Raw genomic sequence first — 24,371 nt, 5'->3', positions numbered from 1 at the left:
TTCACCATTTACTGTGATATTAGCTGATGGTTTGCAGTCAGCTAATTACTCTATTATTATGTTGAGGTACTTTCCTTCTATTTCTATTTTATTGAGTGTTTTAAACATAAAGGGATGTTGTATCTTATCGAATGACTTTTTGCCTCTATTGATAGGATCATATAATTTTTGTTCTTTGTTTAGTTGATATGCTATATTACGTTGATCGATTTCTGTATGTTGAACCATCCATCCTTGTGCTCCTGGAATGAATCCCACTTAATCATGATGTATTATATTTTTAATGTGTTGTTGTATTCAATTTGCTAGTATTTTGTTTAGGATTTTGCATCTGTATCCATTAGAGATATTGGTCTGTAGTTTTATTTTTTTTGTGCTATCTTTGCCAGGCTTGGTATCAAGGTTATCATAAAATGTGTTAAGGAGTATTTTTTCTTCTATTTTTGGAAGATTTTGAACCAGGTCATATGATCTAAGTGGCAGGATGGCTTACATGAAACTTGAGGTAACTACAGAGACCTCTTCTGCTTTTGAGTTTCACTTGGATATGTCTGCTTTGTGGATCATCCAGGATATGATTGGAGCAATTTTCCCAAGTGTGTGTTTATTCGCTGTCTCCAGAACTTGAAGGTACCTGTGAGATGCTGTCCTTCCTTCATCACTGGTAGGAAATATAATCATCTTTCTTTTAGTTTGGAAAATACATTACAGGATGGCCCAAACCGCTGGAATCATAAAATTTCCATGGATGAATCAGTTTTCTGAACCTTCATCATTTTATCTCCTGTTTTCTCAGTCACGTGTCTTCCTGAAGCCTCTAATATACTTGCCATTTCTTGTTCATCATACCAATCAGCATGATGTCATTGTATAATGGACATGTGTGATATTCTAAGGCATATCTAGATGGTTTAACTTTCTTCATTCTATATTTTTAAAGAAAGTAGGGGAGTTCTTACATAGCCCTTGGCAAGATTATAAATACATACTACTATTTCTTTTATGTGAATGTAAACTGTTTTTTGTTCCGTCCTTTTGATAAAGATTAAAAAAAAAATCATTCACCAGATCAATGGCTGAATACCATGTACTTGAAGCTATTTTTATCTGTTTTTGCAACTAAACCACATCTGGTATTACATCTTCAACTGTGATACTGCTCAGTCGAGTTGGCATTCACGTACTATTATCTTTCAGAGTCCGTCTCACTATTTTTTTTTTAATTCAGTGAAGGAGAGGGGTGGCAGAGAGACAAACTCTCACATACGCCCTGACCAGGACCCACCCAGCAAGTCCACTAGGGGTAATACTCTGCCCATCTGATATGTTGCTCCATTGCTCAGCAACCAAGTCCTTGTTAGTGCCTGAGGCAGAGGCCATGGAGCCATTCTCAGCATCCGGGGCCAACTTGCTTCAATTGAGCCATGGCTGCAGAAGAAGAGAGAGAGAGAGAGAGGTGAGAGGGGGAGATGTGGAGAAACAGATGAGCACTTCTCCTGTGTGCCCTAACGGGAATCGAACCTGGGACATCCACATGCTGAGACTATGCTCTACCACTGAGCCAAACGGCCAAGTCCCTCATCTAACTTTTATAAGGTATAAACTGGTGAATTAATTGGAGATAAGACAAGATGCACTACCTTTAGGCCTTTAGTTGGCACTAATTTCTGCAATTTGTTGTTTTGTTTGGTTGTGTGATTTTTTTTCAGTAACTATCTTGCAGAAGAGAGAGATTTCGTTTCAGAGGCTTCACTTGGCCTTCCTCACAACAGTAGCTCTAATTCCACAAGCAAAGGAACCAATATGGAACATAGCTACTGAGCATTTCTATTCCAATCATACATCCAGGGGTTGAGAAATGACCACAAGGTGGGGCCTTGGAGCTTGGACACACTGAACCAGAACTAGGCCAAGATACCATGTATTACTTGGCTGCCATATGCTTCCACTTCACCATGGGAGCACATCCCGGGGTTTCAATGTTAACTCAGACCCTCTGTTGTTGAAATACTTGGATATTCTTCTCCCCCTGTTGAAAATGATTCAAGACCAATTTGGGAATTATTGGGGAAACATTACTCTATACTTGCTGTGGTAGTCTATGTTGTTTTCCTCCTGAACATTTGGCCTCTTTTCAGTCAATGGACTCCAGATGCAAGAATTGGCTTCAATCTAAAAGCTGGGCAAGAGATCATGACTTTTATTGAGTGGCTTCTCTCAGCCTCCTGACCATCCAATCTTCATTTCTTTTGTTAGTAAAGATCATGCAGTATGCCTTTGGCTATTGTTCTATGTAAGATCTTTATGGTTTTTATAGGTCAGGCCATCCTGGCTGCCACTCTAACCCTGCTGTTTGGTATGGTAATTACAGCCCCCTGGGTTCTGAGAATTAAGCAACTACCACCTGGCCTCTTTTACTTGACACCCTATGATTTGTAATGTTATATGTCAATTGTATAACAGTATTACCCAATATCAAATGTAGGCAAAAAACAATTGCTGAGTTTCTCAGTGATGATAGTACCCTTCTCATGAGTAAACTCTTTATAATTCAGTAAACAAAATGTTTTCTAGGTTCTCCCGTAAAACTTAATCACCCAGCAGGTTTTTCAGGCTTAATTTACTTTAACATGCCATTCTTAGAGCCTTTTGATTTCTTCCATGGTGTACTATGAGAGTTATAGTACATCTACTTCACTTAATGTGCATCATAACTTTCTCAAGCCTCTAAGAGCCCTTCTAGCAGCATGCTAACATAGCCTCATGCATCCTTGTCAGTATATTAAGTCTTGTACTTCAAGCTACACTCACATACAATACAGCATTGATGATCAGATCAAACTGATATGAAACCAATGTTCTGTTATCCATTTCCCGTTTGTTAGAAAGTTTTTCATTTTTCTAAGTTATATAAATAATAAACAATCTATCTCTCTCTTTTTTTTTATAATTATATGGCCAATAGCCGCCACTGTCACTGCCATTCACATGCAGGTTCCCATTAGATTTGGGCAGACAGTAAAAAAACAGTAAAGCCACAAACTGGTGGGCCATTCCTTTATTCTAGCCTTGCACTAACCGGTGAGTAAATACACACAGGGATCTAAAACCCTGAAAGATTCTCTGTTTTTCCTAGAATAAAAGGCCCCTATCAGTCTCACCCAGTCTCAGTCACCTCTGGTTCCCCACCTTCTCCCTTCTCCTCTCTGCACAAACTGGCTTCTCCTTCAGCACCCTGCCATCTTGGCTTCCTTCTTTCTTCTCCTTCTTGTTCTCTTTTTCTTTTTGAAGACTTTTGGGAGTGAAACCCCTCCTCCAGAAAACATTAGCATAATGATGGCCCTTCCCAAGCAGGAAGGTAATCTGCAATTGGCAATCAACTGCCCTGCTCTGAGGGCAGGAACACATGTGGCTGCCCAGCACCATTTTTAACAATAAAAGTGAGCAAACTGAAAAAACACAAATTTTACAAACTCATTTGCCCAACAATAATTAACTCATGTTTTTTCATAGAAGGTCCTAATAGAGTTCACTTAACTTGCTGGTGAATTTTGCCCAATTATGAAATAAGAACAATGAGTATAAATACTCACTTTCTTAGCTGATTTCTGTGAATTTTCCTCTTATACATCTAGAAAAATATAGTTAAGAGAATTTCATTTTTATAAGATTCAATATATTTTTTCTAACAGAGTTTCTAAAATAAATTAAGTGGTCAATTTGATGAATTAATAAATGATTAAATAATCACAATTTAAATGAATACATGAATGAATGAATGATTAGATTCAACATATATATATATATTATTGGTTTTGTTCACTGGTTGATTTCAAGCATCTAGAGCAGTACCTGACACATAATATTTTTTTAACTAATATTTGTTAATAAAGGACCCTGAGGAAATAATAGTTAAATGTTTCTGTGTGTATGTGCTGTATGTGTATGTGCCTGTGTGTGTGTTTATAGTTTTAATATAATTACATCATCTAAAAATATTTAAACAAAATAGCTACTTGTAGCAAAAAGTAAATGTTATAATTTACCCCCAACTCAATTTATTTAATTCCTTCATTTAACAAATATGAAACCTTCTATGTAACAATAACTGATCTATTCTGGACATATAATGTTTAACAAAAACAGAGTGAACTTGTTCAGAGTAACCATGGTTATTGTTGGTCAAATAAGTTTGTAAATATGATGTATATGTTTGCTCGCTTATAATTTGCATTGGGTGTGGGGGACAGGCTGTAAGCAGGCAGCATCGTTATAGCTTAAGGCTTAGTTTTAAGACTAAGCTTTTCCCCACACCCTTGACTGATTGCATGGTGTGGGGTGGTGCACTCTTATGAGGAATCCCATTATGCCTCAGATAAGTGACTTTGTATCAGAGAGTTCCTTGTTTGTTTATATATTGGATGAAAGGTTTGGATTTCTACACTATAAAATGGGACAGACCGGGAGCTTGCTCTCTTTTGGTTCCTGAGATTAGCACTAGAGGAGAGAGTAGATAAAGGAGAGCAGAGAAAGGCCACCTGGAGGAGAGGAGAGGCAGCCAAGATGGCAGAGTGGTGAGGGGGAAGCCAGTTTGTGCAGACAGAGAGAAGGAGATGGGAAATAGAGGTGACTAATGCTGGTGAGCTAGAAACCTTTGATTCTAGGAAACTTAAATAAGTCAGTAGCTTTGTGAGCACTGAATGAGTGGGTTTTGGAGCCTAGTGTGTGTTTTTACTTGCCCGCTGGGCGCAAGCTAGGATTAAAGCTAATGGCCTACCAGTTCTTGGCTCTGTTGTTTCATTACCATCTGTCCAAATCCAATAGGAACCTGCGTGTGGCCAGGAGCCGCCATTGTGGCCATTTAGTTATTATACTAGTATTTTCCTCCCTTCTTTCCTTCCTTCCTTCCTTCCTTCCTTCCTTCCTTCCTTAATTCCTTCCTTCCTTCTTTTCTTCCTTTCTTTCTTTCTCTTTCTATCTTTTCTCTTTCTCTCTTTCTCTCTTCCTTTCTCTCTTTCTCTATCTCTTTCTCTCTTTCTTTCTTTTTTTTTTTCTTTTTATTAAGTGGAAAGCAGAGAGGTAGACAGACTCCCCCTAGTACCCCTACCCGGCAAACCCTCTATGGAGGTGAGGCTCTGCCCATCTGGGGCTTGCTTTGTTGCTTGGCAACTGAGCTATTTTAGCACCTGAGGTGAGGCCATGGAGCCATCCTCAGTGCCTGGGTCCAACATGCTCAAATCATTCAAGCCAGGGCTGCAGGAGGGGAAAAGAGAAGAAGAGAGAGATAAGAGGGAGGGGGATGGGTGGAGAAGCTGATGGTCACTTCTCTGCCCTGACCAGGAATCAAACTTGGGAATTCCACATGCCAGGCCAATGCTCTACCACCGACCCAACCAGCCAGGGTCTACTATTTATCTTTCTAGATATTTTCTTATATAATTTCAAATATACATATACACTCACATGCCAAACACATTTTAAACATAAACAAACATACTATATATGTGGTTATATAATAAGCATTTTGAGTTAGAGTGCCTTATACATCTTTACATCATGGCAGTCATAGATAATAATAATACAGGTAGGGTAAAAGTAAGTTTACAGTTGTTTATATAGGAAGTAATATAACAACAAATAATTATAAAACAATAAACTGTGTTTCATGTCCTCACAACCAAACACACAGCTCACCAGAATTGACTGGTTATAACTTAATAACATCTAATGGACATTTCCTTTTTAAAAAGAAGTCTTTGATAATATAATATGAATCATGAAATATTATTTTAATAAATTGTTGGATACAGTTTGCTAAATTTTTATCTGTAATTTTGGTGTATATATTTTAAGTGCCACTGGATGGTTTTCTTTCACATTTTTTAAAATTTTCTCATTTTCCAGAATTGTCATAAAAATGGTGGTATTTTGCTGATGATGTTTCTTTTTCAGTTGCGGTCTCCTGTGATGTGTACAAGTTTTAGAGTATTTACTTCACTCTCAAAAATTGGCAGTAATGATAATCTTGACATTTTGGTAGGTTGAAATGAAAGAAACTCTTTGGAAGCTAGAGAAATGACAGTTGTATCATGTTAGTTTACTAAATGGATCTATTCACATGGGAACTATAAGCCATCTTACAGTTACACAATTGCATGATGCAGAAGCTAAGAATTATAAAGTCATTTTTATTTGCATGTGAAGTGGTCGTCTTTTTTGCTTTTTTGGAGAGTCATTTCAAGATCTCCCATGTTCTAGCAAAATCTCTAACAGCCTGACGTGGACCCTTGTTCTGAGATGTTGTTTGGAAGGCGTTTCCACCACTATGCGGAGTGTCTGACCTGTATCAGCACCGCCTAATTTTTAAAGCATGTGCATCTCTCACCACCCAGTTCCCCGCTCATGATAAGTGGCATGTGGACTTTCCGGGCTTCCTGCACCAGGGACTGTCTTTCCTACTCAGGTGGTGAAGTCCTTTCAGAATCGGGCAGCATTACTCATCTTGATTACGCCACCAGTCTCTTTCATGGGAGGCTCACCGCTTCCTTTAAGAATAAGTATGCAATTTAAGGTTTAACTTCAAACATTTAAGGCACTTAAGGTGCCAGGTCCAATTTATTTACAGTTTCTGATTGATGTCTACTTTCGGCGTGGAGCGTGCACTTCGGATCCGGGTTCTTTCCCTCGGTTCCCCGACCATCCGCATGCACGTGTGAAGCGTACACCATCTCCCCAACCATCTCGTGCCCTAGTTCTCTGTTGATATCAGATCTAAGTCAGATCTTTGAGCTTTTACTTTTGGGAAGTATAATCATCTAACTGGAGGTCTGTTTAGACAGCAGACACAGAAAAGGTGTTAAAAATTGAAGCCGCTTAGGAAAATTGAGCATATATTTGCCACTATAAAACCCAGCTTTTATTAAGGTTTTTAAAAAAATCCCACTTAATCTGGTTTGAGGCCAATAAAATCTGTAAACCAAAGTTGTTTATGGGAGTAGAAGATTATCCTCTCTGAACAATGTGAGCTGTGTTTCAGTTATGATTCTTGCTTGATTTATAATGTTTTAATATAATCTCGGAGAGATAACATGGGGCTTTGTGGCGGAATGATACCGAGCAAGGAGCTATGTGACATGACTTTTAATTCTCAATATGTCACTTAGAGTATCTGACCTCTCCCGGCCCCTATCCGCAGCTCTGAAACACTCTTTAAGTTTCCTCTCATTTTGAAGAATCTGTTTTCTATGCTACTGATTGTGCTTTTTTGTTTTATGATTAGTCTCGGGGAAAGTTATGAAAATCCCCATCCAAGTAAATAGACGATCATAATAATGACAAAAACAAAAATTAGAATCTACACCTTCATTTTCTTCCCCTAGCAAGTCTGTAGTTATTCCAGCATTGTCTACAGGTATCTGATTTTTATGGGAGCATCATATTTAAACATTCATTATCAACTCATGCAATCAGACTTAAGTGCACCTAAGTACACCATCTGTCTTTCTCTTTCTTATATATTCCTCTGTAGTCACAGGCAGATATCTGCTATTCTAGTAGTGTCTGGAGCCTATTATAGCTGCACCAGTTACCGTGCAATCAGCGGAGGAGGCATTCCAAGTCCTGACTTTCAGAATTTAACAGCACCAACATTTATAAAGGCTCTACCCTTCAATGTGATACATTCACGCTTTGCTACACAGGTGTGTGTGTGTGTGTGTGTGTGTGTGTGTGTGTGTGTGTGTTCCCCAAGCTCCAAAGCAAAGTCTATCTTTGGGGGAACAGTTCAAAGTTTGGACTTTTTTTTTTTTTTTAAATCCAGAGCACGGCAAGAAATGTTTTACAAATCCAAGAAGCTTCTGGTCAAGCTGCACAGTCATGCAAACCATTTCAAACTACAGTTTAGACAGCGAATGGCTGGAACGCTGCCGGCTGTGTCATCACTATGGTCCCTTGGGCAATAACCTGGTCCTTTTTGATTGGGTTCTACAGCCATGGTATTCGAACAGTGTGCTTGATCTTTGCCCAAAGAGGCATCAGCTCATTCTCTGCAAAGCAAACTGGAACACCTTTTCAACACATCAGTGATGACTTGACTGCAATGGGACCCAACTGGACAGAGCAGGCAGGCCCGGTGGTAGGTCTTGCATTTTGGCAGCCTAAGCATATAAATGAGTAGAACACGGAGCCCGAGTGGCATCCTCATGGAAACCAAATAAGATTCTGAGGATTTTCTGGGATAATCAACCATCTATCATTGTAATAAAATTCACCAAAGTTGTTGGCTCTCAACACTCGGCTCTTTTACTATCTGTTGTCTTTTTACACTGGAGTAAAACAGAGAAATTAGCCTTTGAAATCGATCAGCTTTTATTTTGGGTCTCACCCCTGCCATTTACTAACTGTATAGTTTAAAGCAGGTTGCTTAACCTTCTTTTCGCCCTGATTGCCTCATAGGCGGTATGGGGATCACACTACCGATTGTTCATAGCTGTAGTGAAAATTAACAAGACAAAGCATGGTGTGCCAAGAGTATGATTAGCTCTGCATAAATGAGAAAATAAAAATAATACAATATAGCACTAACTATATGTCAGGCTCCATTCCAATAACTTGTATAAATTATCTCAGTTAATCCTCACAACAACCAAGAGGTAGAGACTTTTAGTGTCTACATAATATTTATGAGAATTTGCAGACAGGTTAAGTTGCCTGAGTACATTAAAGGTGGTTCTTGATGGAATCAATATTTGGACTGAAGAAATCTGACCTATAGTCCATGCTGACATCCATTATTCTGTATTTCTTTGAAGAAAGCCAAGCAGCTTGCCAGCTGACCACCCGCCTTGACCAGTGCACAAGTATGCTAAAAAATTTCATTTATTATGTCTACCTGTCCACAGCTCTATGGCAGGGGGTGTTGCACGGCCTTTCCTGGCCACAGTTGGTTGAACTACCAGAACTCTCCATCTAGAAACAGGCCAGCAATTGATAATTTGGCCAAATGCAAAAGCAGGACAATAAGGTTTCCTTTTTAAAAAATTTTTTATTTATTACTTTTGTGAGAGAGAGACAGAGAGAAAGAGAAGAGGGAGAAGCAGGAAGTATCAACTAATAGTAGTTGAGTCTTATATGTGCCTTGACCAGGCAAGCCAAGGGTTTAAAACCAGCGACCTTAGTATTCCAGGGCAATGCTTTATCCACTGTGCCACCACAGGTCAGGTAAGATTTTCTTATTAAGGAAGGTGAATAAGAAAATGCAGAGATAATATGTTCTTAAACAATGGGAATAAGGATTGAGACAAGAGAGACTCCAGGATGGTTGCAATTATAATTGTACTATCTGTTTTATTAACCCACATTGAATGTACCATTACACTTTCTCATACTAAAACATTGATCTTTTCTTCTATGATATTATTTCACCATTTTTTAAAACTTTAAATCATTTAAAACTTTAGATGTACAGAAAGAGATTAATGGAACAAAGCATTAGTCTGAAATTATTGTAGCCATATCCTGTCTTTGTTTAAAATCTATCCCAAGTATTTTGTTGATGTTTTCAATTCTTTCCAAGATGTGAATCTTTTTTTTTTTTTTTTTTTGAGAGGAGAGAGAGAGAGAGAGAGAGAAGGTGGGGAGGAGCTGGAAGCATCAACTCTCATATGTGCCTTGACCAGGCAAGCCCAGGGTTTCAAACCAGCGACCTCAGCATTTCCAGGTCGACGCTTTATCCACTGCGCCGCCACAGGTCAGGCCCCAAGATGTGAATCTTGTCACAACATTTATTCATATTTTCATAAACACCAGAACTAATTTGGTTCATAGTTACTTTTGGAGGCCCTGGTAGGGTTGACTTAGAGTGTACCAGATGCCTTAAAGAAAAGAGAAGGAGGGTGAGTCAAAGAGATTAAGATAGAAGAGTACAGGAAAGAGAGGAAGAGGCTCTTCCAGCCCCACTTCCTAGCTATTTCCCCTGAGCCTAACCATCTCCTTTCTCCTAATGTTTAGTTTCCTCTTTATCTTGCTCTTTCATCTCCTGAAGACCAAATCCAACTTTGTTATTTTTTTTTCAAGATTGCTGTTGCTGTTTTGGGACCTTTGTGGCTCCATATACATTTTTGAAATATTTGGTTTAGTTCTATGAAATACCCCACTGGTCCTTGATGGGAATTATGATGAATCTACAGATTGAATTGGGATTAAGAACAAAGTTGATATCAGTAGAACACTACCTGATATTAAACTACATTACAAGTCCATAGTAATCAGAACAGGATGGTACTGGCATAAAAACAGACATATAGATCAATGGAACAGAATAAAAATCCCAGAAATAAGCCCATACCTTCATGGTGACTTAATATTTGACAAATAATACAAGAACATATAATGAGATCATGATATTCAGGAAAATTGGACAAGTGGTTGCAAGAAAAAGAAAAGAAAAGAATGAAAGAAAGAAACTGGACCACATTCTTACACCCTTCACAGGAATAAACTTAAATTAAAGAATTAAATGTTAGACTCGAAATCATAAAAATTCCAGAAAAAAACATAGACATAAAATCTCAGACATTTCTCAGAGCAATATTTATTTTTTATATATCACCTCAAATAAGGCAAATAAAAAAAATTAACAAGTGAAACTACGTCAAACTAAAAAGCTTTCTGCACAGCAGAGGCAACAATCAACAACAACAAAAAAAGACAATCCACTGAATGGGAGAACTGATAATCCACTGCTATGAACTGATACATCTGATAAGGGTTTAGTATTCAAAATTCAGAAGGAACTTATAAAACTCAATACCAAAACAATAAATAAATAACAAATAATCCATTAAAAAATTAGCAAATGTCTGGATACTTCTGCAAAGAAGCTGTGTAGATGGCCAGTGGACATATGAAATGCAAATTAAAAGAAAAGTGAAATATTCCTGAACAGGTAGTTGTGCAGTGGATACAGAGGACCCAGGTTTGAGACCATGAAGTTGCTAGCTTGAGCACAGGCTCATTTGGTTTGAGCACGGCCCACCAGTTTGAGCCCAAGTTGCTGGCTCGAGCAAAGAGTCACTCAGTCTGCTTTAGCCCCCCACCATCAAGGCATACATGAGAAAGCAATCAATGAATAAGAGGCCACAACAAAAAATTGATGCTTCTCATTTCTCTCCCTTCTTGTCTGTCTGTCCGTCTCTCTGACTCTCTTTGTCTCTATCACAAAAAAAGGAAAGTGAAATATAACCTCACACTTGTCAGAATGGTTATCATCAATAAATCAACAAACGACCAGTGTTAGCAAGGGTGTGTAGAAAAGGGAACCCTCGTGCACTGTTGGTGGGAATGCAGAGGGGTGCAGCCACTGTGGAAAGCAGTATGGAGTTAACTCAAAAATTTGAAAATGTAATGGACTTTTGACCTAGGAATTCCACTTCTGGTTATATATTTAAAGGAAACCAAAATACTAATTTGAAAGAATATGTACACCCTTATGTTCATTGCAGTGTTATTTACAATAGCCAAGATTTGGAAACAGCCCAAGTGTCCATCAGTAGATAAGTAGATAAAAAGCTGTGGTACGTTTACACAACAGAATACTACTCAGCCATAAAGAGAAATAAATCTTACCCTTTGTTACAGCATGGGTGGACCTGGAGATTATTATGCTAAGTAAAATAAGGCAGTCAAAGAAAGACAAATACAGCATGTATCAATAGAATCTAATGAAAAAAGTAAAGTAACAAAACAGAAACAGAATCATAGTTACAGAGAACAGACTGACAGCTATCAGAGGGGATGGAAGTTGGAGCACTGGGTGAAAAACAAGAAAGGATTAAGCACATTACAAGAAGCCTTATAGACACAGACAGTAGTGTGGGGATGCAGGAGAGACAGGAGGTAGGGAGAGGTGGAGGAGGCTAGGGGGGATATATATATAATAGATGCTGATGGATAGAGACTTGACTTGTAGTTGTGAATGCATAATGCAATATACAGATGATATATGATATTATAGAATTGTATACTTGAAATCTATATAATTTTATTAAACAATATCACCCCAATAAATTTGAAAAAAAATTTTTTTTAATGAAAGACCAAATCCATTTCCTATAGACACTAAAACACATCTTTTCAGGAGCCATACTGTCCTATCATCTTCCCTGGGGATACTCTCACCAAAAGGCTAGAATAAACTTAGTCTTCTGTCAAGTGGAATAGAATCTGATACAAAGTGTGGAACTATTATTATGCAGGAACCTCCATCCGTCAGTGTCTGTCGAATGTTTAAAATGTGCCTAGTTCAAACTAAGATCTGCCCTAAGCATAGAGTACACACTGGCTTTCAAAAACTTAGTGCAAATAAAGGAATTTTTATAATCTACCTGTTTAAACATAGTACTGATATTAATTCATTTGTTTCTTTTTATTTATTTTTTGATGTGGTGAATATGTACCTTGCATTATATTTATGTTGGGTTGGCCTGGTATAGAAGTTGATAATTATATTTTACTTTTTTTTTTTTTTTTTTTTTTTTTTTTTATTTTTCTGAAGCTGGAAATGGGAAGAGACAAACTCCCGCATGTGCCCGCATCCACCCGGCATGCCCACCAGGGGGCGACGCTCTGCCCACCAGGGGGCGACGCTCTGCCCACCAGGGGGCGATGCTCTGCCCCTCCGGGGCGCCGCTCTGCCGCGGCCAGAGCCACTCTAGCGCCTGGGGCAGAGGCCACAGAGCCATCCCCAGCGCCTGGGCCATCTTTGCTCCAATGGAGCCTCGGCTGCGGCTACGGGAGGGGAAGAGAGAGACAGAGAGGAAGGAGAGGTGGAGGGGTGGAGAAGCAGATGGGCACTTCTCCTGTGTGCCCTGGCTGGGAATCGAACCCGGGACTTCTGCACACCAGGTCAACACTCTACCACTGAGCCAACCGGCCAGGGCCATATTTTACTTTTTTATTAAAATATTAGACTTGCTACTGTTGTTCATATAGGCACTTTTAAATTATATGAAATATTTACCAGAAAATTGGTCATTTTGCTTTATAAAAGTTCTGACTGGAAGGTATTATATGCAAATAAAAATTATGAGAAATGAGTCAGCAGAAACTCTGAAGAAAGAAAAATATATAGAACAAGCCAAGGGTCAGGAACTCCAGCTGCACAAAGAGATGACAGAAGAGAGCTGAGCTCAGAGGAATGACTGACCGTACTGCCTCCCAAGCAGAGGGCAGACATCCCCCACCTCCTCCCCAAAGGTCTTTACCTTGACTCTGGAGCTGTGCTTCAGTTTCTATCTTTCTGAGGCTCAGCATGATATATGGATATGTCTATGGAAAACTTCCCATTCCCGGTGGCAAATACTTCTCGTCTTTATTAAGCACCTTCACCATACAAAACACCCTTCCTTCATTTGGGAATCTAATAGTGGACAAACCAAGCAGGTCTCTGCTTACACTTTGGGGAAATAAACCATTGTTCTAGAAGTAATCAGTATTTGATAACTGTGAAACAATAACTGAACAAGAAAAACTGACGGAGTGAAGGATCTCTACAGGCTGTAAAACAGGTTGATGCTGCAGAGGGTTTTTGTCAGGAGATAGCTACTTCTTATTCAGAAAGTGACAGTTGAGCTGAGACCCAGAAAGTGAGAAAGAGCCAGTCATCTGCAGAGACTGCATCAGGGAGAGAAAGGGAGAACATTCCAAGCAGGAGAAACGGCAGGTGCAATGTCCCCAAGGCAGAGAGATTTCAGTCTGTTGGAGAAACATGTGATTGTGATTGGAGGGAAGGAGAATGTGTGAGATGAGTCAGACAGGGACCAGGTCTAACAGGACTGTGTATGCAATTTGAACTTTATTCTGAGTGTACTGGAAAGCCACTGAAAATTTCTTAAGCTGTGGAATGATATCAGCAATTAGGAATCTACTTCAGTGGTCCAAGCAAGATGCAATAGAAGCTCTGATCTAAATAATTCCTGATACATTTGAATCAACATAGTCTAGGATTTTATCATTTAAATGGGACTTATTGGCCCTGGCTGGTTGGCTCAGTGGTAGAGCATCGACCTGGTGTGCGGGAGTCCCGGATTCGATTCCTGGCCAGAGCACACAGGAGAAGTGCCCATCTGCTTCTCCACCCCTCCCCCTCTCCTTCATCTCTGTCTCTCTCTTCCCCTCCCGCAGCCAAGGCTCAGTTGGAGCAAAGTTGGCCCGGGCACTGAGGATGGCTCTGTGGTCTCTGCCTCAGGTGCTAGAATGGCTCTGGTTGCAGCAGAGCGACACCCCAGATGGGCAGAGCATTGCCCCCTGGTGGGCATGCCGGGTGGATCCTGGTCGGGCTCATGCAGGAGTCTGTCTGACTGCCTCGCCGTTTTCAACTTCAGAAAAATACAAAAAAATTTTTTTTTAAAAATGGAACTTATTGAATTTGCCAAAAACAATAATATTCAGCTAGTTTTTAAAACGTTCAGTTTACTTTTCATTAATTACAAAAGTTCTATACATTGTTTAAAGAAATTATGGAAATATAAATAGGAACAGAAAGTCACCCATATTTCTACCACCCAGATGAGCACAGCTGACGTCTCAGAGTGGCGGCTAATTTAGCTCTCTCTACTCTGGAGCGCATGATACTATCTACCCCTATGGCCCACACCCACAGCAACCAAACTTCGGGAAACTCCGTGGGTTTCTGCCTGAATTTGGCCCCTAACTTTATCAACTCTGTCTGGGTGTAGAGCCAGAACACAGGGTGTTCCACTACTTGTGGAGGGGCTCGTGCCTGCCCCCGAGGCTCTCTCTGCTTCTGGGCGAGCCCTGACCCGGTTCTGGGTGAGCCCTGGCCCGGTTCTGAGTCTGCCACAGGCAGCTGCAGTCAGAACCTGCAGGAGGAGGAGCCGGAAATGTCTCCTAGAGCTGACTCAGAGCCACTCCACAGGACAAGCGCAGCTCCTCCTCCCCCGACCTCCAGCGCAGGCCACTGCAGCACTCAGCCTCCAGCGCACACTGGCGCTCTCAGACTCAGGGCCTCTCACAGGGAGCTTCCGGTTTCTGCTCTCAGGGCGGTAAAAAAACACACACCCTCCACGGCCCCCAACTGCGTAGCCACAGGGAACCACGTTCTCCATGTGCTCGAGAAAGGCCACTCCTCTGTCTCACCCTTTAAGAGTGCTGGCAGCTCCATGGCGGTCTGAACGGAATCCTGCCCACTGCGCCAGGTGTAATGCTGGTGGTCAAGACCAAGGAGGTCCACGTTGGATTCAGGCAAACCTTAGAAGAACCACGGAGCCAAAAGGCATTGGATCACTCCCATTTATTAGATTATCATGGCGGCAGGCAGGTGAACAGGCAGGGAAAACCACTTCTCACCGCAGCAGGGAGTGAACGAGGGAGGGGGGAGTTGCCCACAGGAATGTACCCGTAGCCTTATATAGGCTATGCACAGAAAAGTGGCTTTTTGCCACATGCTTACATCACTAAATTATACAAAATGATTGCAGCGGGAGAAAACAGAGCAAGCCTACCTGTAGCCATTTACCTATACTGTCTTAAAATTGCTCATCATATTCATTTTGCTACGGAAGTACTCATTCAGCCTGCTTGTACAATGAATAAAAGGATGGAGAAATTGTTGTTGAGAGATGTTCTTTATGAATCATGAAGCTGAATAAGGGAAGAAATTTTATTAAGTAATGGCACAGGTGATTGTCATGTAATTACTGCCAAAGTGGTAGCACCCAGTGCTGAAGATTCCAAGAGACCCACCTATGGGTGAATGGTTCAACACAAGGCTTCCTTCTATCCAGTAATGTTTGTTGAGAACATTCCCAAAAGTTTGTAACAATTCCAAATTACTATTTTGTGTGTGTGTGTGTGTGTGTGTGTGTGTGTGTGAGTATGTGTGACAAAAAGACGGAGAGAGACAGAAAGAGGGACAGATAAGGACAGACAGACAGGGAGAGAGATGAGAAGCATCAATTCTTCATTGCAGCACCTTAGTTGTTCATTGATTACTTTCTCATATGTGCCTTGACTGGGGGGTTACAGCAGATCGAATGACCCCTTGCTGATGCCAGTGACCTTGGGCTCAAGATGGTGAGTTGTGCTCAAACCAGATGAGCCCACAATCAAGCTAGATGGACCCACACTCAAGATGGTGACTTCGGGGGGTTTCAAACCTGGGTCCTCTGCGTCCCAGTCCGATGGTCTATCAACTGCGCCACCACCTGGTCAGGCTCAAATTACTATTCATGTTATATTTCACGTACCCTTAGTTACAGGAGATTCCACTTACAACATTATCCACTCAACTTGTTCAAGGTTCTCATCACCCTGAAGATAGCTTGAAGTAAAATGTCCTAAGTTGGAGAAAATCAAATACCTTGTGAAAAAAAGGTACAGGTACTTTTTCTTACCTGAAAAATCTAATAGGCTCTGTTAAAAGATGAAAATTTGAAATTAGTTACTGTTTGAATTAAACCAGTGAGCCCACAAAACTTTCTAGAAATTTTCTTACGGGTCAGAACGTGGCACCGTAGCTTGTTGCTTGGCCATTTATTATTTCTCACATGAGACAAATTGTTTCATCCAAGAAGAGTTTAAATAAAAGACGTTTACTTCACCTCAGTGCATATATTACTTCAACATAGTTTTATTTTATTTTATTTTATTAATTTTTTTAAGTGAGAGTAGGGGAGATACAGAGACAGGCTCCAGCACACGTCCCCACTGGGATCCACCGGCAACTCCCATCTGGGGCCAAGCTTGCAACCAAACTATTTTTAGCAGCTTGAGGCAGAGGCTCCACAGAGTCATCCTCAGTGGCCAGTGCCCTATGTGCTTGAACTAATCGAGCCATGGCTGTGGGAGGGGAAGAGAGAGAGAGAAGGGGCAGGGGGAGAAGCAGATGATCGTCTCTCCTGTCTGCTGTGATCCGGAATCAAACCCAGGATTTCCACATGCTGGGTCGACTCTCTGCTGCTGAGCTAACCAAGCCAGGGCCTCAATGAAGAGTGTTACGATTGACGTTGGACAAGAAGGAGGAGGGCTCAGTAGAAATGTTAAAAGATTATGAGTGAAAAGACTTGGATTCATGTCCTGGCTTCTTCAGCTCCTAACGTTTGTCCTTGGGTGAGCCAGTTAAACAAAGCCTCAGTTTATTTTTGTATAAACTGTATTTATTCTGTAAAGTCATAAAGATCAAGTTAAGCAACTTATGCTTTCTATGAAACTCAAACGTCTTACAGAAATACCAAACGTTATTGGAGCTGGAACCACTAACTCAAACATCCTGAAGGGCCGGGCTGGCTTCCAGCTGAATGAGGGGCATCAGCTGGGCCTGTGGGGCTCAGTACCTGTTCTAGTTCCCCTGTGGCACCGAGGGCCCAGTGCCGTCGGATATTCCTCTTCTTGTTGTCGTTAAAGAAAAATTGCAAATCTAATTTTTGTGTAAAATACTTCTTTAAGTAGTGACCGCTAAGTAAAATATATCTCAAAATAATTTTGTTGGCCAAATTAATTAAATTTGTGGGCCAGAGCTGGACTGTGGCTAGTCAGTCTATTAACTGCTTTATTGTCTCCGAAGTACATGATTGCTAATATCCCTCCAACCTTCATGTGAAGCGTCTTTAGTTAAGAGTATTTACTGTACTGAGTGCATCCAATCTAGACCAAGTTTATAGTAACCAATTGTTCGGAATTATTTACACGATAAGGGTTTTTGCTCTTCAGGTGGCCAATTACTTCCTATCAAATTATCAGTGAAAACCATTATTTTTGTTTCCATTTGCAGACACCTTCAAGACTTTATTTTGCATTTGGTGTAAGTATTTAAATGAGAAGGAAATGAGAGCAGCCGAGGCAATTATGACCGGGACCTTACTTGTCTGGGTAGATGAGAAGTCCTTACCTAATCAGGCAAACTCTCCATTAATGTTAAGTCTATTAAAACCGAGGTACAGTTTTAATGGGGGTCTTTTTCAAGGATTTCATTTATTTCCTCTCTTCCTTGTGTAAGCTAGCAGGGAAAGCAGGATGGGGAAGCCTCGTTACCGAAGGGACCCCATCTTTCCTGTAATTTGACTTCACCACCTTTTCTCCCCTGATTAGAACCCCGTCTTTGCTGAATTACAGTGAGTTGCAGTGGAGTCTTACTAACTCATACTAAAGACCGGGATACCTAGTGCAGATTATTGGATGCTGAGAATTAACAAGCAAGAAAACAAAGGAAGGAGAAAAATGACAATACCTAGAGGTCACTGCATCACCATCGTGTCCTTTGTTCATTTGTTTTCTTAATTACGAGCTAGTTTTTAATTAATGAGGTTACCGAATCACTGATACTAGTAAAAATTATGTCCCTAGACCTTTCCAACATTAAATATTATTAAAAAGTAGGTGCAAGTTTATTTGGCAGTGAGTTGAAATAAAGCTTTGGCAGAAGAGCAAGGCGAGATTTAGATTGGTATTAAATTCACTAAATTCCCACTTAATATAATAGACATTTTTTTTTCAGCCTTGGCATCAGTAGTTGGTATTAAATATGCCTTTTGATTCTCACCCAAGAAAACTGACCGGTCCTCTGGGAAGCGCTATCCACTGCTGAAGACTCAGCGGCTTAAAGGTGGGGCCGCTGGTCGTTCACAGGGGCCGCGTGTTCCCCGGACAGCACAAGTGTCCCAGGGTGAAAACAGCGTCCTCCTCCCCAGGTTGTAGAGAATCCGAGTAGGCAAGATGGGGTCGAATGTACTGGAAATACAATTACCTGTTTTAAACGGTTCAGCATTGAAGAACTCCTTATTTTGTAGGTGGTGAAAGTGCAGTTCCAAAAGAGAGAGAGACTAGAGAGGGAGAGACGCCAGTGTCACACTCCTTACAACATACCTCCCTGCATGCCGGAAGATGCCTCCCAACTCCCGGAGTAGAGTTATTTATTCTTCCTTTCGTTTTCTAATGAGTGGGCTGTAAGGTAGTATGGACCAGGACTTGAATTTGTTTTCAGCTTACACTGTGCCCACACCACCTAGCAGAGTTTACTAGCGAATTATAATCACTCAGTCAACTTTCATTAAGTAACTAGATGCTCATGTTAATGTGGACTCGCAGGGTCTAATAATGTAAAGCTGTGGACCTTTCTTTTAGGAAACTCGTATTCTTGAGCAGGCAAGAAAAGACAAGCAGTTAAACACAGTAGGATGTGTCGGTGATAGAGGTTGAATTCCGATCGCTATGGCAGCACAGAGCAGGTAAAACTAGCCGGAGACAGTAAGGTCATGGAAGGCACCCATGCAGAGGGCAGTGGTTGAGCTGAACCTTGAAGAAGGACAAACCACTGTTCGCCCGGTGGGGTTTGGAGAACTTGCCCCAGTTCGTTGTGAAGAGGGGATAGAAAGAAACTAAAAGGCAAATAACAAACAGTTCATAGCGGGTGTTATATGCCATGTGAGCTGCTTCAGTTTCATTGGGCTGTCATCAGGAGCGTTATTAAAGGTGAGTCAGAGGGGACAAAAAGAGAGAGGCAAGCAGCTCAGTGAGGAGACAGGCAGCGGTCCGGCGGAGATTGGACAAGGGCCGCGTGGGATCTGGTATTGCTGCTCCGAATGCGTTTCCTCCCCTGGCAGGACGCAGGGTTTATAGAAAACTACCCTTCCCCCTACCTCCGGCCTGAAGTTAGAGTGAGATGACTTCATCCTCAGCTCCAAGAATAATTCTTAATTAACTTAAGCTAATTAGCAAAGCCCACTCACTTGGCCATGGTAATTAGATTGGGACAAAGCATGTGACTCAAGTGGAGCAAATGAGGCCAGAGAATATCTGGGCTGGGGCTTTTGGAAGAGAGTTCCCTTCGTTCTTCTGGGAGAACTACTGACAGCGGTACTCTCTTCCAAAAGTGGGCAACGTGTAGCCTGAACACTATCGGTGGCCATATTGTAAACAGAAAGAAAATCCACCTTCGGTGTAATCCAACACGGCAGAAAACAAACAGAGAGAAGTGAATCGAGCACACCTTACATTAAGTCTACTCTAACCTGGGGGTCTGAGGGTTATATAGAACTGTAAATTATTTTTGAAAACTATGTTATTTTGTTTCTCTGTAACTTGGACATTCCCATTCTTGGAAGTATATTAACTGCTAAGAATGTGGCTGTGGCAGTGATGATCTGGATAAAAGTAGAAAATTAGATGACTTCTCCCAGTCTCTTCATTCTTGCAAGTCCTTCCCACCCTCAGTTTATTAAGAAATACGAAGCCTGCAGACAGCACACTGACGGCTGAAGAAAAAGGGAAGAAACATCACAGGAGTCAAATCCTTCCTCAACGGTCCCCTGACAGCTTGTTGCCTGCTTGCCTTTGGCTGCCAAGAATTTGCTGTTTGCTTCTCACTTCCCTCATCCAATCCACACTGAGAAGATAACGTGCCCAGTGAGCTCCAGACAGAAAGCTGAAAGTGGGCACACAGCTCGCTTTGAATGAAAATAACTTCCTCGTGTACAGTGGCCTCTGCTCTCCAGGGCTGAGAACAGATTGGGCTCTCTTCAGCCCCCGGTCCTGAGATTTCAGCTAATGGCTTTGGTGTTTTGCACAAGCCACATGCCCCTGGCTTTAATGTTGCCACTGTGGATGAGAGCTTGTCATGTTGTATAATATTACACAGTTACTCCAAAGCAGCTTTCTGGCTAAGTGACAGCATTTGATATGTGTCTAACATTGACAGGAGTGGTGACTTTCAAGTGTTCTGTTTATTTCAAGTAGAAGGGAAGCAGAGATTTTTAAATAAAATAAACACGTGCAAAGGAAACTTCCAGTGGAGCATAGTGAAAAATGCCAAGGGCGGCAATACCTGATCTGCTATTTTCTAGCTGTGGACAACTGGGGAAGTTTAGAGACACGCTATCTGCCACCATAGAATGAAAATGATGATCATGCTCACCTTGAAACATTGTAATTTTATTATCCAATGTGCCTAAGTGTCTAGTGTGATGCCTGGCTCATCACAGACAATCATGGTACACATGTTAATTGGGATTCCCGCCATGCTCATAACCTCTTCTCAGTGAACAGCTACATTCTAGCACTTAACTCTGTGGATCTTTAAACAACATTGTTTTAACCATAAGGCTAAGCGCCCTTGGTCACAGATGATGACTCCATCGGTAGCCAGGCCCAAAACACTGTCAATCAAAAGAGCCTAATTAAGTAAATACTTACTACTGTTTTTATTTGAAGGCTTAGATAAAGAAACAAGAAGGGGAAAAAAGAATAAATGTTAAATAGAAATAGTTGTCATTTGTTATACCCTGATAATTTTCTGCATAATCCATTTAGTCATTTACACATTTAAAAAGATGTATTGAATTCTTATAATGTTGATTTAATTTTTAAAAAATGCAGGTTTTGTACTTGTGGAGTTTTCAGACCCTGTTGCATTAAGCAAATAGTGAGGAAGAGTTATTTTTAAGCTGACACCTGAAGGTGAAAAAATTGCTTACTCCCTCCCCTCATGTAGATAATGGCTCAAAAGCCATTTTTGGTGAGTTCTTGTCTAACCCACTATATTGGTCAGGCTGAGCTAGATAATTTGGTAGTAACAAATTAACACCAGGTTACTGACAACACAACAAACAATTTTTCTTATCTTGTGGGTCCAGAGTGGGTTGGTCAGGTGGTCTGTGCCCAACGCAATCACCGAGGGAGCCAGGTTGATGAACACTATCTCTTTTATCAGCATTATCTGGAACATGTGGCTCCTACCAACTCAGTGACAGAGAAAGAGTGGCCATAGAGAATGCACAGCCTCTTACATTCCTAAACGGAAGTGACCACATCACTTTTACCACTAACTCATTGATCCAAACCAGTTACATGGCCCCATCTAATAGCAACAGGCTTAAAAGTCATCTCAGATACCAGTGAGCACAGAGAACTAGTAATCAGTACCAGACCATCTCACTTAAATTGTATCTCCAACACTAACCCTCCCTATTCATTCACTAGGTTGCCTTTTCTTTAGCCTTTATAACTATCTAACAGGCTAACTTGAGACAATATCTCCTAACTCGCACACAACCTTGGAAAGGGAAAGCATGATTATTTATCTTGTACACTGATGAATCCATAGCACCTACAGCAATGTTTGGCACAGAGAAGGTACTCAGTAAACACCTTTTATATGCAGGAATGATGAGTGTTGTTGGTGGCAAGCATAAGTGGTCAAGAGCATACGAAAGACCCTGAGACAGGCAGGAATATGTCTTGTTCTAGAAATTGGGGGGAAAATAAATAAATAAATAAATAAATGAAAGCCTGGTCAGAGCAGACGGGTAAGGTAAAATAGTGGCTCAAGGCTAATAGGGATTTTCTCTAATGCTTGCAAGGTAAGAGGCGGCATATTCCTGGGAAACAAAAGCTAAAGCTCAGAAAAGTTAGCTAACTTTTCCAGGGACACACAGCTAATAAACTACAGATCCAAGACTCCATCTGGGGTCACGCATGTTGTATCCTCACATAAAAGGAATACTTGTTGGGCTGACTCAAGCTCACCTATAATTGCAAGAAACTGGACTCATAAAATAATTCTGACATGGCCAGATGAGAAATATATGGACAGGGTCAGTTAGATACCTATCCGTTGAGGCACCTCTCTTTAGTAAGGCCTGATAGGTTCCACATGATTAAAATATGTTCCTTATTAAGTCTTACTAACATACATGTGTGTCTTGATATACACTAGATAAAGCTAAAAGTTTAAAATTGAAACTCAGAGTCCTGGTATTAAATTACTTGTTTGAGCCTAGTAAGAAAAACAACTTGATCAAAATAAAATGGGGAAAAGTATAATAGAAAGCCCCCACAATTAGCATGAGTGCCAAGGAGAGAAACATGAAGCCACAAAACAAATGGGAGGAAACGTCACATTGAGACTACCCATACTCACAAATTAACAGTGGTTTCGTTCTGTAAACTTTTCATCATTCATCATCCAGTGGCAAAGGCAGAGCCATCTACCTCAGCTAAACTCCAGCAGCTGTCTCACAGATACCTGAGTGATTAAAAGAGTTTAGTTTTTGTATGCTTCTGAGTTTGAGAGCAATTTGTTACCCAGCATTATTGTGGCAATAGCTGACTGATATAGCTAGTAAGCTATCCAATCGAGATGCAAACCCAGACAATTTGACTCATAAACCAATCTCTTATAGTTACTTTGCTATATAACCTTCCTTGGGAAATATCATATATAGATTTACACTGAATAAATACAAAATTAGAGTAAGTATTGGTGTAACTAGAAACCTCTATGTTGGTATCTCTGCCTTATTTATTTATTTATTTTACCACAACCTTATTTTAATCCATTAGCCTTAGTCTATATGTTTTGCTTCCGTGTTTGTTCCATGCTAGTCTCCAAAAGGCAATCTATTTCCTGGGTTTTGTGCTAATGTATATAGTACAAAGGTTTTCAGCCTCTCAGGCAGCAATATCTTGAAGTTCTTCTGTTCCTAACTCACAAAGCTCAGCAGGTAAATCTTTACTTCTCTCCCTGCTTCCTTTTCTGTCTCTGCCCTGAAATCTTACTTCACAAAGCTAGGTAAACCAGTAAGTACCCAAGCTCAGAGTGTCCTATGAATAACTTGTGATGGTTCCTGAGTATCTTGGATGCTTCTTTGCTCTACTAACAAGTGGGGGTTTTGTCCTCTTTGGTTTGAGAAGCAAAACGGTGCCAAATAATCTTTAAAAAGATTTTCCCACTACTCACACACTCTTTCTATCATAACTGTTTCCTGTGTGTTACTTAGAGGTCATTGCATCGTCAAAATGCTGCCTTTTCCTACCTGGTCTTGGTTATAATTCTTTCATGCCCACTCAAGCACGGCCTAAAGATTGATATTAGCACCTTCCCCTCATGTCTTCTCACATGCCACTGACTTTGTGTAATCAAGGATCCGATGATTAGCTGCAGGCAACTCACCTTGCATCATTACTACCTGGAGCGGGGGAAGCACTAAGGAATCAATGGTGTTTGAGCATCAATGCTGATAACTGCCATCTACTTAATATCCTGCCTTGGATACATTCATAGAGGAAGACAGTAAGAAATCCACAACTGATTTGTCTAACACAAGAAGAAGCTTAAAATCATACTATTAGCTATGCCTAAAGAAGAAAGAGGTTTTGATTTCCTGGGGAAAGCCCTTGGGTATGGTAAGAACTGTATCTTCCATGTTCTTACCTTTCAGGTAGTGTCCATGATTTTTTTTTTCCTACATGAATATGGCATGCTGGGACAGATGAGATACAAGCTGACCCTGGTCCTTTTAGCTAGATAAAAAACAAGCCCAAGCTGAGTTTGTCCTGCTCAAGTTCTTGCTCAGAGAGTT

The 24,371-nt window shown here is 40.7% G+C and overlaps 1 long non-coding RNA gene across 1 annotated transcript in view; it reads right to left on the bottom strand.

Annotated features, from left to right (window-relative positions):
• Positions 1 to 766: 766 nt before the first annotated feature.
• The window catches only part of LOC136338191 (uncharacterized), a 35,084-nt gene continuing 11,479 nt past the window's right edge, over positions 767 to 24,371 (bottom strand). Inside the window, exons 3-6 of the long non-coding RNA XR_010731931.1 lie at positions 22,931 to 23,035; positions 3,594 to 3,631; positions 2,080 to 2,179; positions 767 to 1,428 (exon numbers count right to left, since the gene is read on the bottom strand). This is a non-coding gene — a long non-coding RNA (uncharacterized lncRNA). The remainder of the gene's footprint in view (positions 1,429 to 2,079; positions 2,180 to 3,593; positions 3,632 to 22,930; positions 23,036 to 24,371) is intronic.

This window comes from Saccopteryx bilineata, chromosome 5 (genome assembly GCF_036850765.1).
Source record: "Saccopteryx bilineata isolate mSacBil1 chromosome 5, mSacBil1_pri_phased_curated, whole genome shotgun sequence".
In the NCBI taxonomy this organism is placed as follows: domain Eukaryota; kingdom Metazoa; phylum Chordata; class Mammalia; order Chiroptera; family Emballonuridae; genus Saccopteryx; species Saccopteryx bilineata.
Note: the sequence above shows the minus strand (reverse complement) of the source record. Positions and strands in the feature narration are given on the sequence as shown.